This window comes from Lissotriton vulgaris, chromosome 7, assembly GCF_964263255.1.
Source record: "Lissotriton vulgaris chromosome 7, aLisVul1.2, whole genome shotgun sequence".
Classification (NCBI taxonomy): Eukaryota; Metazoa; Chordata; class Amphibia; order Caudata; family Salamandridae; genus Lissotriton; species Lissotriton vulgaris.
In genome coordinates this window covers 327,158,432-327,169,669 of record NC_141695.1, presented here as the reverse complement: position 1 = coordinate 327,169,669, position 11,238 = coordinate 327,158,432, and the positions used below count along the sequence as shown (strand labels likewise).

At 45.8% G+C, this 11,238-nt stretch overlaps 1 protein-coding gene across 2 annotated transcripts in view; it reads left to right on the top strand.

Annotated features, from left to right (window-relative positions):
* Positions 1–11,238, top strand: part of LOC147701490 (MOB kinase activator 2-like) — a 163,987-nt gene that overhangs the window by 84,866 nt on the left and 67,883 nt on the right. The gene's annotated exons all lie outside the window — the stretch shown is intronic.

Here is an 11,238-nt window from a genome sequence, read left to right as displayed (position 1 = left end):
GAAAGCAGGCCTTGGGCCTGTGGAATCGCTGGGTCTACTCTACTCGACCAAAGGATAGGAAGGAGGAGGCCCACGGGAGATGCGTGCAGTGTCGAAACACCGACGCAAGTTACCATTGACTTTCTATAGTAAACAAAGAAGTTGCAAATATGCAATTTAAGGACACTTCCGGATGGACTAGGATGGAACCCTTTTAAACTAGGTCACTTCGAGAGTCAAGACCCACGAGAGCACCGGAGTACTCGTGTTACCTCACCCAGGGAAGCCGGGTGCATAGGTGTCTTTTCGTGTCGGTTTCGTCGTCGTTTTCTATGGGGAGCTGCAAAGAAGTGCTGCAGGCGACCAGAGGAAAAGTGTCCGGGTGGTCCAAGGGTGGATCAGTGATGTGAAGAACCTGAAAGCAGAGGGGACAGAGTCTGGGTCACTAGCCAGTAACCAGGAATGTACCAGGAAGGAACCAGGCGATGTCGGATGCTAGAAGGTGAGTTTGTCTCTTCAGCCACGAGGTCCAGGAGGCATCGACGATGACCAGGCGTTGGATTCGAGCTGTCTCACGATGGATCTAGATGACTGCGGTGTCTGTATCCGGATTGGACCCAACAAGCCTTGGCAACCGCAACCCACGCAGGATGTCGAGATTGTCTCTATTGCAGACCAGCAAGGTCTGTGGCGCTTCTCCTTTTCAGGGAAGCTGGAGCAAGCCTGGAGCAACCAGGAAAGCAGAGTAAATTCAAGATGTCTTTCAAATATTCGTCCAGGATAATCTAAAGTCCTGGGGACACAGCTCCTATACTTATACTAAGAAAGGGGGCTGGAGAACCTGACTATGTCCCTCCTATGGGTGGACCTGAGAAGGGGGTGGTTATACCCCTTTCTCTTTGTCCAGTTTCACGCCAGAGCTGGGGCTGGAGTGCCCATGCAACTGGTTTGAACCGGGCTATGTGTGGAGCACCTTGCGTGCTTCAGGCAGTGTCTAGATGCATTCACTGAATGCAGCCCTCCCTTCCCCAATACACAAAACCCCTGTCTGGGGAGATGCCAGCACCTTCCTGGACAGGAAACCTATTGTCCAGGCCTCCCTTGCCGGAGTTTCGTCCAGCAACAGGAGGTCAGACTTGTGTATGTGGCAGCAGCATCCATTTTGTGATGCTGAGGCTCTGTTTAACTTTAACCGGGTATAGCAGTAAGCTACATGCCTTTTCCCTCTAGAAGGGTGGAATGCTACGCCCACCACCAGAATTGCGTGGGCGTGGTATTCCAAAGTGTTTTACACCTTACACGACATGTTTTGATAAAGCAAAACCAAAGTTAGCATTAACCGCAAGGATTATAATGCACTTAAGAGTATATGGTATGGATATATCATAGAACAGCTATAAGGAGATGGTTCCGAAAGCTGCAGAGAGGCTCAGCTTATGCTAGGGCATACAGGGGCTCACAAGAGTGACCCAATAACCAATCTGGTATGTACCTAAAGTACATGGTATCAATTTAGAGAGAGAACAGCTGGGCTGTGGGTCTGATTAGCAGGCCCACAGCCACACTAAAGTCGAAAAACCATAGAATCACAGCAAAAAGTGGGGGTGACCATAGGAAGCAGACCCTACTCTCCTACAACCACAACATCACTATGCGCTACCACAGCATCACTGAACGCCACAACATCACTCGTCACCAGCACAACATCATTCAGTGCCACCACAGCATCAGTCTGTGCAACCATTCAACAACAACTGGTTCAAATATGTTCTCTCAATGTTTCAAGCTTTATTACAAATGTCACAAAAAGTTGTTAATATTTCACTTCTGTTCTTGGATTTTCGTCACAATAAAATACACTGAACATAATCGTCACAAAACTTACTTACAAAAGTTTAAGCTATTGCATTATAAATTACAATAACTTTTATTTAAGTATTAATTATTTTAAAAAAATTAAAAGCCATTGTTATTTGTAATATCAATACATCTAGGTCACGTAAATACAACACATATTGCATTACAAATGATATAGGTGTCACATTTGAGAAAGTTAAAAACTATTGGTATTGTAAATAACAATGCTAATAATTTCGCTATTTTCAAAACCAACACATAAATAAAAAAATTGTCATTTACAATACCAATAGCTCAAACTTTCCTAATTCGAGACCTATTGCATTGCAAATGCTTGTTATTGGTTGTATCCTTTTGTGGGGTTTGAACATTACCTGGAGGACATTTCTCACATATTGCAGCACATATGGTAAACATAAGATTTAAATATGGTACATATGAGTAAGTGTTTATGAATGAATGAATATAGTATTTGCAAAGCGCTTGATCACTCAACAGGAGCATCCTGGCGCTAGCCAATCAACACCAATGCTAAAAGGGTAATTTGGATTTATATTTATTAAGCGTGACATTCATCCCAAGGGACATCACAGCGCTAGGAGAGCGTTCCGTTCCAGGTAACGGCTGTTAGTTTAGAAAAGGATCGACCTCCTGCTCTGACCCTCTTGGTCCGTTTGATCTTGGCCAGGGCATGATGGCGAGATTTCAGGTTTCGTGGGGGAGTACAGAATTCTATTTTATCTTGCAAATACGGGGACCACTCTAATGTAGCGCTCTGTGTATGCAAGACAGGAGCTTGAACTTAGTCCTTTGGCGTACAGTTCCCTCAAACTTTCGTAATGCAGTTCCCTCAGACTTTCTGATTCCCAGCTGTATTTGCTTTTATTACAAACCAGTCTAGCAGCAGCATTCTGGACCACCTGTAGCCAGGAAAAAAGATACTCGGGCATGCCCACATGGAGCGCATTCCCATAGTCAAGTCTACTAGAAAATAAAGCCTGGGTAATGGACTTTCTACAGTTTAAGAGAATCCATGAAAAAAGTCTTTTGTAATAGTTTCAGCGTAGTAAGCTTTTGCAGCACAGCGCTTGAACTTGATTTTGCATTGTCAGTGCATTATCAATGAGTATGCCCAAATTTTTTGCAACTCGCTTGGGTTCTGGGGCGGCTCCGAGCGCCCAGGGCCACCAGGTGTTGCCCTAAACTAAGTATGCTCCACCGAAAAGCAGGATGTCAAATTTTCCAGCATTTCATTTCAAACAATGTTCCATCATCCAGGTTGCTGTTTCTGTGAGACAGTTAATTAAATTATTTTTGGTATCCTCATGCTTTTCTTCAAAGGCAATTAGCAGCTGCATTTTATCCGCATAGGAGCATATATCAAAGCCCCATTTCCTGCTAATCACGGCTAAGGAAGAGACATAGGCATTGAAACCCTTTTCAATGCTGGGGGAGGCCCCCTGCGGGACTCCATATTTGATAGGTTTTGAATTGGAAGAAAAGGGGCCCATTTGGATTTTTTGTCTTCTATTTAGTAGGAAAGAGGTGAACCACTGAAGAGCTTTCGAATGTATTCCTTTTTCACGTAGGATACGCAGCAGGTGGTTGTGAGATACAGTATCACAAGCCGACGTTAAATCCAGAAGGATCAATGCAGCAGCTTTACCTTGGTCCACCAAGGATCTAATGTTGTCTGATACGGCAAGTGAGGTGCATTCTCTAATGCTGGCAGCTCTAAAGGGATCTAAAAGTTTGTTAGTTTCTAAAAAAATGACCAGTTGTTTATTGACCAGTCTCTCTACTACTTTAGACAGGTATGGTAGTTGAGAGATTAGTTGGTAATTCGCAGGGTCATGGATTTCCAAGCATGCTTTCTTTAACAGTGGAAATACAACGGTTTCCTTCCATATAGATGGGAATGATGCTGAATCCAGAGATTTATTGACGATACGGCTAACATGCGGGCTTAAGACCAATACAAGTTGTGTGAAGATAAAGTGAGTTCCGGGGTCAAGCGGGGATCCTGCTTTAACCTGGATCATGGCTTTTGCAACCTGTTCTTCCGAAAAAGGGGCCAGATTGCTTAAGTAAGCATGTGCTTTAGGGTGGGGTGCTAATGTTTCCCAATCTGAATTGTTAGCAGTGGGCTGGTTATTGAAGGAGGAGTAGATTATGGAGACTTCATAAGTGAAGCTTTTAATTAGCTCTTAATTATCAATTGTAGGAGTCATAGTATGGGACATACTAGTTGGTTTACATGGTTCTCTCACTATTTTATATAGTTCTTTAGATGTATTACAGTTCTCTTCTATTTGTTTTGCATAGTAGTGTTTTTTTGCGCTTTTTAGGGCATTATGGTAGCTTTTCAGCTCCCCCTAATAGATCTGTCTATCATTGCTATCTTTGGATGGTCTCCACTTATGTTCCAGAGATTTACATCTCCTTTTTAATAGTTTCAGTTCTAATAAATACCATTTCTCTGATTGTGTTTTCCTGCTAGATTTGCTTTCTAGTTTAGGGGCACACCGATCCAGTGAGTTAATAATCTCATTTTGCAAGCGTTCCGCCTCTGCCTGTGCAGAGAGTGTTCTGGCGATGCAGGGGTCACATGGGGAGACATAGGAAGAAAATAAATTGGGGGTGATAAGATTCCATTGTCTTTTTACCATTGATGGCGGTGTGGTAAAGTGGGTTGGCTTGATTGGCAGGCTGAAAGAGATGGAAATTAAGGAGTGGTCAATCCATGACAGAGGTGTAACTTCGGAAACGTTAATAGTCTCTATGTTGGAGAACAAAAGGTCTAGTGTGTGTCCAGCCATGTGGGTTGGCCCTTTGATCCATTGTTTTAGCTGCAGTATCTGCCTATCATTATCCAAATGTTTGACCCCCGGGTCCAAAGAATTTTCAAAATGAACATTGAAATCACCAACATCTAGGAAGTGTTTGTGTTTTAGGCAGGGAGGAAAAGGTTGGGACAAAATTTTAGTGCTGAAATCTGGCATGTAACCAGGGGGATTGTGCAGGAAGGAACACCTTGCGGCACTAAAACAATCATTGATGGTGTTTTCCTCCTTTTATATGTGCTGCTTTCTGCAGCACCCAGAGTAAAAAGAGAGGAGAAATAAAGGTATTTTTCCTAGTTGTGCCACTTGTATGCCTCTCCTGGGGAGGCATTAGAATCTGCTGCATTCCCATGTTAATGATACTTTGTAACTCTGTGAATGCGTCAGAATTTATTTATTTTTTACATTTATAAGGCGCACAGATACCCACAGAATCCATGGGTGTTGCGTGGGAACACCCACAGCTTCACCCATGGAACGCCCCTTTCACACAGAGTAATACATGAAAGGGGGCCATATATACAAGGCCATGAAAAGCCATGCATGGTGACTTTGTGTGGCCTTGTAAATAAATGCCGCGGTACAAATGGGGGTGGTGATGGATGGAGCATCTGAAACAAACACTCACACCCGGTCAAAATATCTGGGTTTAATCCATCACCCTTCTTTAGCCCACTCTGCCACCCCAGTTCAGACATGGCTATATGCAAATCAGTCTGACCCTGTGCCTCATGGGAACAGTCCAGCCCGAACTGCCAAGCCATGTCTTCCCTGGACCGGAAACAAGCTTCCGAGGACCGGTTTCTGGCATTCCAGCCGTCTTCAGCCCGGCTTGGTTGAATCCAGTGGCAAAGTGAGCAAGGGACTCACGTCTGAGCATACCCTGCCACACTTATGGCGGCCAAAAGCGGTACAAAAGGGGGTGGTGATGGACGGAGCATCTGAATCAATCAAACACTCAATCCCAGTCAAAAGATCTGGGTTTAATCCATCACCGTTCTTTAGCTCACTCTGTCACCCCAGTTCAGACATGGCTATGTGCAAATCAGTCTGACCCTGTGCCTCATGGGAACAGTCCAGTCCGAACTGCCAAGCCATGTCTTCCCTGGACCAGAAACAAGCTTCAGAGGACCGGTTTCTGGCATTCCAGCCGTCTTCAGCCCCTTTTGTACCGCTTTTGGCCGCCATAAGTGTGGCAGGGTATGCTCAGACGTGAGTCCCTTGCTCACTTTGCCACTAGATTCAAGCAAGCCGGGCTGAAGACGGCTGGAATGCCAGAAACCGGTCCTCGGAAGCTTGTTTCCGGTCCAGGGAAGACATGGCTTGGCAGTTCGGGCTGGACTGTTCCCATGAGGCACAGGGTCAGACTTATTTGCATATAGCCATATCTGAACTGGGGTAGCAGAGTGGGCTAAAGAACGGTGATGGATTAAACCCAGATCTTTTGACTGGGTGTGAGTTTTTGATTGATTCAGATGCTCTGTCCATCACCTGCCCCTTTTGTCCCGCTTTTGGCCGCCATAGGTGTGGCAGGGTATGCTCAGACGTGAGTCCCTTGCTCACTTTGCCACTGGATTCAAGCAAGCCGGGCTGAAGACGGCTGGAATGCCAGAAACCGGTCCTCGGAAGCTTGTTTCCGGTCCAGGAAAGACATGGCTTGGCAGTTCGGGCTGGACTGTTCCCACGAGGCACAGGGTCAGACTGATTTGCATATAGCCATGTCTGAACTGGGGTGGCAGAGTGGGCTAAAGAACGGTGATGGATTAAACCCAGATCTTTTGACGGGTGTGAGTTTTTGATTGATTCAGATGCTCCGTCCATCACCACCCCCTTTTGTACCGCTTTTGGCCGCCATAAGTGTGGCAGGGTATGCTCAGACGTGAGTCCCTTGCTCACTTTGCCACTGGATTCAAGCAAGCCGGTCTGAAGACGGCTGGAATGCCAGAAACCGGTCCTCGGAAGCTTGTTTCCGGTCCAGGGAAGACATGGCTTGGCAGTTCGGGCTGGACTGTTCCCATGAGGCACAGGGTCAGACTGATTTGCATATAGCCATGTCTGAACTGGGGTGGCAGAGTGGGCTAAAGAACGGTGATGGATTAAACCCAGATCTTTTGACTAGGTGTGAGTTTTTGAATGATTCAGATGCTCCGTTCATCACCACCCCCTTTTGTACCGCTTTTGGCCGCCATAAGTGTGGCAGGGTATGCTCAGACGTGAGTCCCTTGCTCACTTTGCCACTGGATTCAAGCAAGCCGGGCTGAAGACGGCTGGAATGCCAGAAACCGGCCCTCGGAAGCTTGTTTCCGGTCCAGGGAAGACATGGCTTGGCAGTTCGGGCTGGACTGTTCCCATGAGGCACAGGGTCAGACTGATTTGCATATAGCCATGTCTGAACTGGGGTGGCAGAGTGGGCTAAAGATCGGTGATGGATTAAACCCAGATCTTTTGACTGGCTGTGAGTGTTTGATTGATTCAGATGCTCCGTCCATCACCATCCCCTTTTGTACTGTTGTAAATAAATGCCAGCACACTGCGCCACTGAAGCAATACAAAAAATGACACTCCGGTGTCACATGGGCTTGTAAATATTCCTGTTTTATTTATAGTTTTTCCTAAAGAGCTATTTCTCCTTTTGATTACTTCGGGCACTATGTGGTTAGAGTCTACGAGTTAAAAGAACTCAATCTTTGAAGGGATGGTACCGAGTCAAAGTTCTTCAATTGCTACCCCTGGAGTGTGGTCCTTAGTTGAAAGCACGTTTTAACTGTTATGCTTTTAGGCTTTTCCAGAGACTGTGTGGTTTGATTTCTCCCTCTGGTCTTGGAATCTACCTCTGCCTTGTGGTGAAAGCCTTGGTCCGCCTTGTTCCAGGATATGAACCACAGTCATGGGTGTCAATTCACCAAAATGCCAGGGATGTGACATAATAACTTTTTTGACCCCTTGTATCACAGGGATGACCCCTTGCCCAGTCCTTATACCTTGTTATGAGGCTAGAAGAGCAAGGGGCTGCCATCAAAGCCCCGGAGAGCCGAAGTGGCCAGGCAAGATCAGGGGGGTACCACAGGCTGACGTCCCCCCCCTCCCCCCCCCCCCAGCTTTCCCGAATCGACATTCATGCTTGGAGAGTGTGTGTCTGCCTGTCTGCCTTCCTCCCTCTCTGAGGTTTTAAGCCCCGAGTCCGCCTCCCTCTGCGGTTTCAACCTTGGAATCCGCCCACCTTTTGTCTGTTGTTTAACTATTGGAGTCAGTCTCTGGCGCTGTGGTTTTTGCCTTGGAACACGTTCTCGTTGTGTCTGGGGTGTTAGCAGAGGAATGCGCCCCTCTCTGCGTCTCTTAGAGAACCTTTGTAGTCTGACCGCCCACCACCCCCCTCCTTCTGTCTTTAGTGAATCGTGACTTTGAAGCCAATATACCTGTCTCTCTGAAAGTTCACTCCTGAAGTCTTTTGTTGTTTGGTGTTATTAATAATAAGTCTGCTTCGAGCCTCCCCGGGGGGTCTGTGTCCTGCCTCAGTGGTTGCAGCCATGAAGCTCTGCGTTTGTGACATTAGCCTTGTAATCTCTTTCTCGTCCTCTGCGTCTCACTGTGCACTTACTCTCTCTCTCTCTCTCTCTCTCGTTTCTTTCGCTTGCAGCCTGTCACTGTCCTTTGAATGTCAACTGTGAAGTCAAAATGCACGTCTTTGCAGCAAAACAGACCTGGGGTATTTGTGCCTGTTGTTGTGACCCTATGTATGCCTGTGCCTGTTTACCGAGGAGCAGGGCTTTAAGTGATATGAAAAAACTGGGGGGGGTATCTCAAAGGGGCGTGGTCGATGTAATTATGGGCGCGGTTTATAAACGCGTAAACTAAAAATCTGTGCTTAGCATAATACTGTGCTGCCTGACTGGTATTTTGCTGCTTCTGTCACTGCATCCAGATAAATAATACAAGTAACATTACACCTACAACAAACAAGGACTATTGGCTTCGTCAGTGCTTGTTAGTTGCGTAAGTGAAATAAGCAACAAGTACGGCTTCGTTGTATAGAATATTTAAAATGGTTCATTCTGAAATGATGAGATTGAAAGAACTATAGCGAGTCTCTTGAAGTGACATCAAAGGCAGTGGAGGGTGGTCCTGCTGCAGAAAGTGAGGACAAAAATGAGGAGCCCAATAGGGACCCGTCTCAGCACCTGCGTTTTAGAACTGCCGCTGCTGAGCCCCGGCTGGACCCGGCCCACTTGAAGCCCTGCTGAGGAGCCTTTCTCTGTTTCTAAGTCTTTTGTGCCGAGTGACCTTGGAGTCTGCATGTCTGGTTTCGCGTTTCAGCCCATTGTTGTTGTCTGCTTGTCTCGCCTCCCCCGGGGCCCGCTTCTTATCTCACGGGGACAGGTTATCGCTGGAAAGAGTCTCGGCCTCTTCTCTCGTGGTTGTCTTTCCTTCTCTTATTTCGGCAGATTTCGCTTTCCTAATCCGATACCCTTTCTTCTATTTTTGTGTTCAGCAGTTTTGACGGGTATTTTATTTTACACTGCGCAGTATGCTGACACCAAGTCCCCTCTACGCTTTATTTCTGTGTTTTTCACACAAGGGCTTGCGCGCGCTCTCTAAATGGAGTGTTTCGACCGAAAGCGCGCTTGGAGGCCCATAGCAGGCGCTCAGCAGTGCGCAGGCAGAACTTACACACAGGCCTCACTTCTACCGTACGACCAGTGACCAGGGCTCCTGTCTGCTCACTTGCATGATGTGTCGTTACACGTGGACCGGATGGTGTCTGAGCGACGTGCCTGAGATGCGTACGGTGTCACAGGTTTACGACTTATGTCACAAACAGTGCATTGCGTAACTAGGAGATACTTGCTCTTCGTGCGGTGGCTTTAATGCACGACTTCCGGTGAGATTCTGGTGTATCAACATTCTGCACCCTGTGTACGCATCGGCAGAATGGCTCTTTAACCGGAAGTACTGTTGAACAGTGCAGCTTCGGGACAGTTTATCCTATTAAGTAACAGAGTTGGCACTCACAGTGAATCACATCACATAACAGCACATCATAGGCCAATGACAGAAGGGTGACTTGTTTCTGCCAGTCTTTGTTTTTGATTTTCCCAACCAATCGCCAGCTGACCACTGTGTGTGTGTGATGGTTCAGAATTTTATTGTTTTGGAATTACATTATATAGCGCTTACTACAGCTGACAAGGCATTGAAGCTCTTTACACCCAGCAGCACGTTGCTCTGGAACCCAAGGTCAGTGTTTTTCCATTGGTTATTGTTGGCTACTGGGCTTAGTCGTGTGCTCTAAGGAAACCAGTCCATGAATTTTCTCCAACTTCTATGTGGTAAATTCAATTAATAGGCTTTAGGTGTGATATTAATGGGAGGCAAATTCATGCAAATAACTGGCAGTATTATTAGATGAGCGACAGGAGATTAGGTATTTATTGTTAGGCTGTGGAGATATGTATGACCCTTAAAGGGGAAATTGTGACCTTTGAAATGAGGTGTGGGCAATTTGCAGAAATACTATAATAGGCAATAAGCAAACATACGTGTGAATTAGAGTAGGCTGTGCTCGGAGAGGAGGCGCCCAGAGAGGAGGCACGCAGAGGATGGAAAGTAAGAAGAGATTGATTTGAAAGGAAAAGAAAGGCAACAAGCTGAAGTTTTAAGTCAAGGTCAGTTTTCATGGGAAGACAGAGGGGGCTTTTTTGAGAAGTCATGCAGTCTGAGGATGCAAAACTGTAGACAGAGACCGCGTTGTTTGCATGTTAGATAGTAATATGTTAGGTACTATTGAAAATCACAACAGTCAGGCAAAGTCTGTTTCCTAAAAGGCTAAAGCTAGGCCGACGCTTTTGACAAAGCTGATCAGTACAAGCGATATGGAAGCATAACATAACTGGAGCATGCATATCTGAATATCGAGAGGTATATGCTGCGCCTAAAGGCGGCAGCCACTTCATTTTCATAGCAACATGAGAGGGTATTAGGGGTAAATACAGCAAAGAGAGAAAGGGGGATTCTGTAAATCCTTGAGCGGCCATCTTCTGATGTTCAATCTTAAAGTTTGCTGACAGTATTAATTACAGAAGCAAAATGTGTGTTATTTAACCGACTGACTCTGTCCCTCCACTACACCTATGCCTGTTGCATTGTCAGGTGGGGTGTGCATCACTGTGTAACTACTTAGTTGGTACACACCTTCCACACAATTGTTCTTTTAATCTTGTTCTGGCTTTTTTCCAAGTTATATCTACTTTGTTGTTCTCGATCTCCTTTTTTGGCCCCCTTCATCCTTTTTTTACGTTCTCTTGTTATCCATATCGTCTGTTCTCTCGCAGTAGTTCCTCACTTCATTGCCTTTTTTATTTCCCCTTTTATCATTTTCTTTCCTTCTACCATTTTTATTTACATGCAGGGTCGCTTTCATCCTTTTTAAATCCTTTCCTTTCTCCCTCCTCTTCTTTGTATATCCCTATGCCCCTTCTCATTCTCTTTTCGTCTTTATCATTGCCTTCTACTAATTGTCACTCTATTCTATCATTCATCTTCCCTCTCTTTTATTTCCATG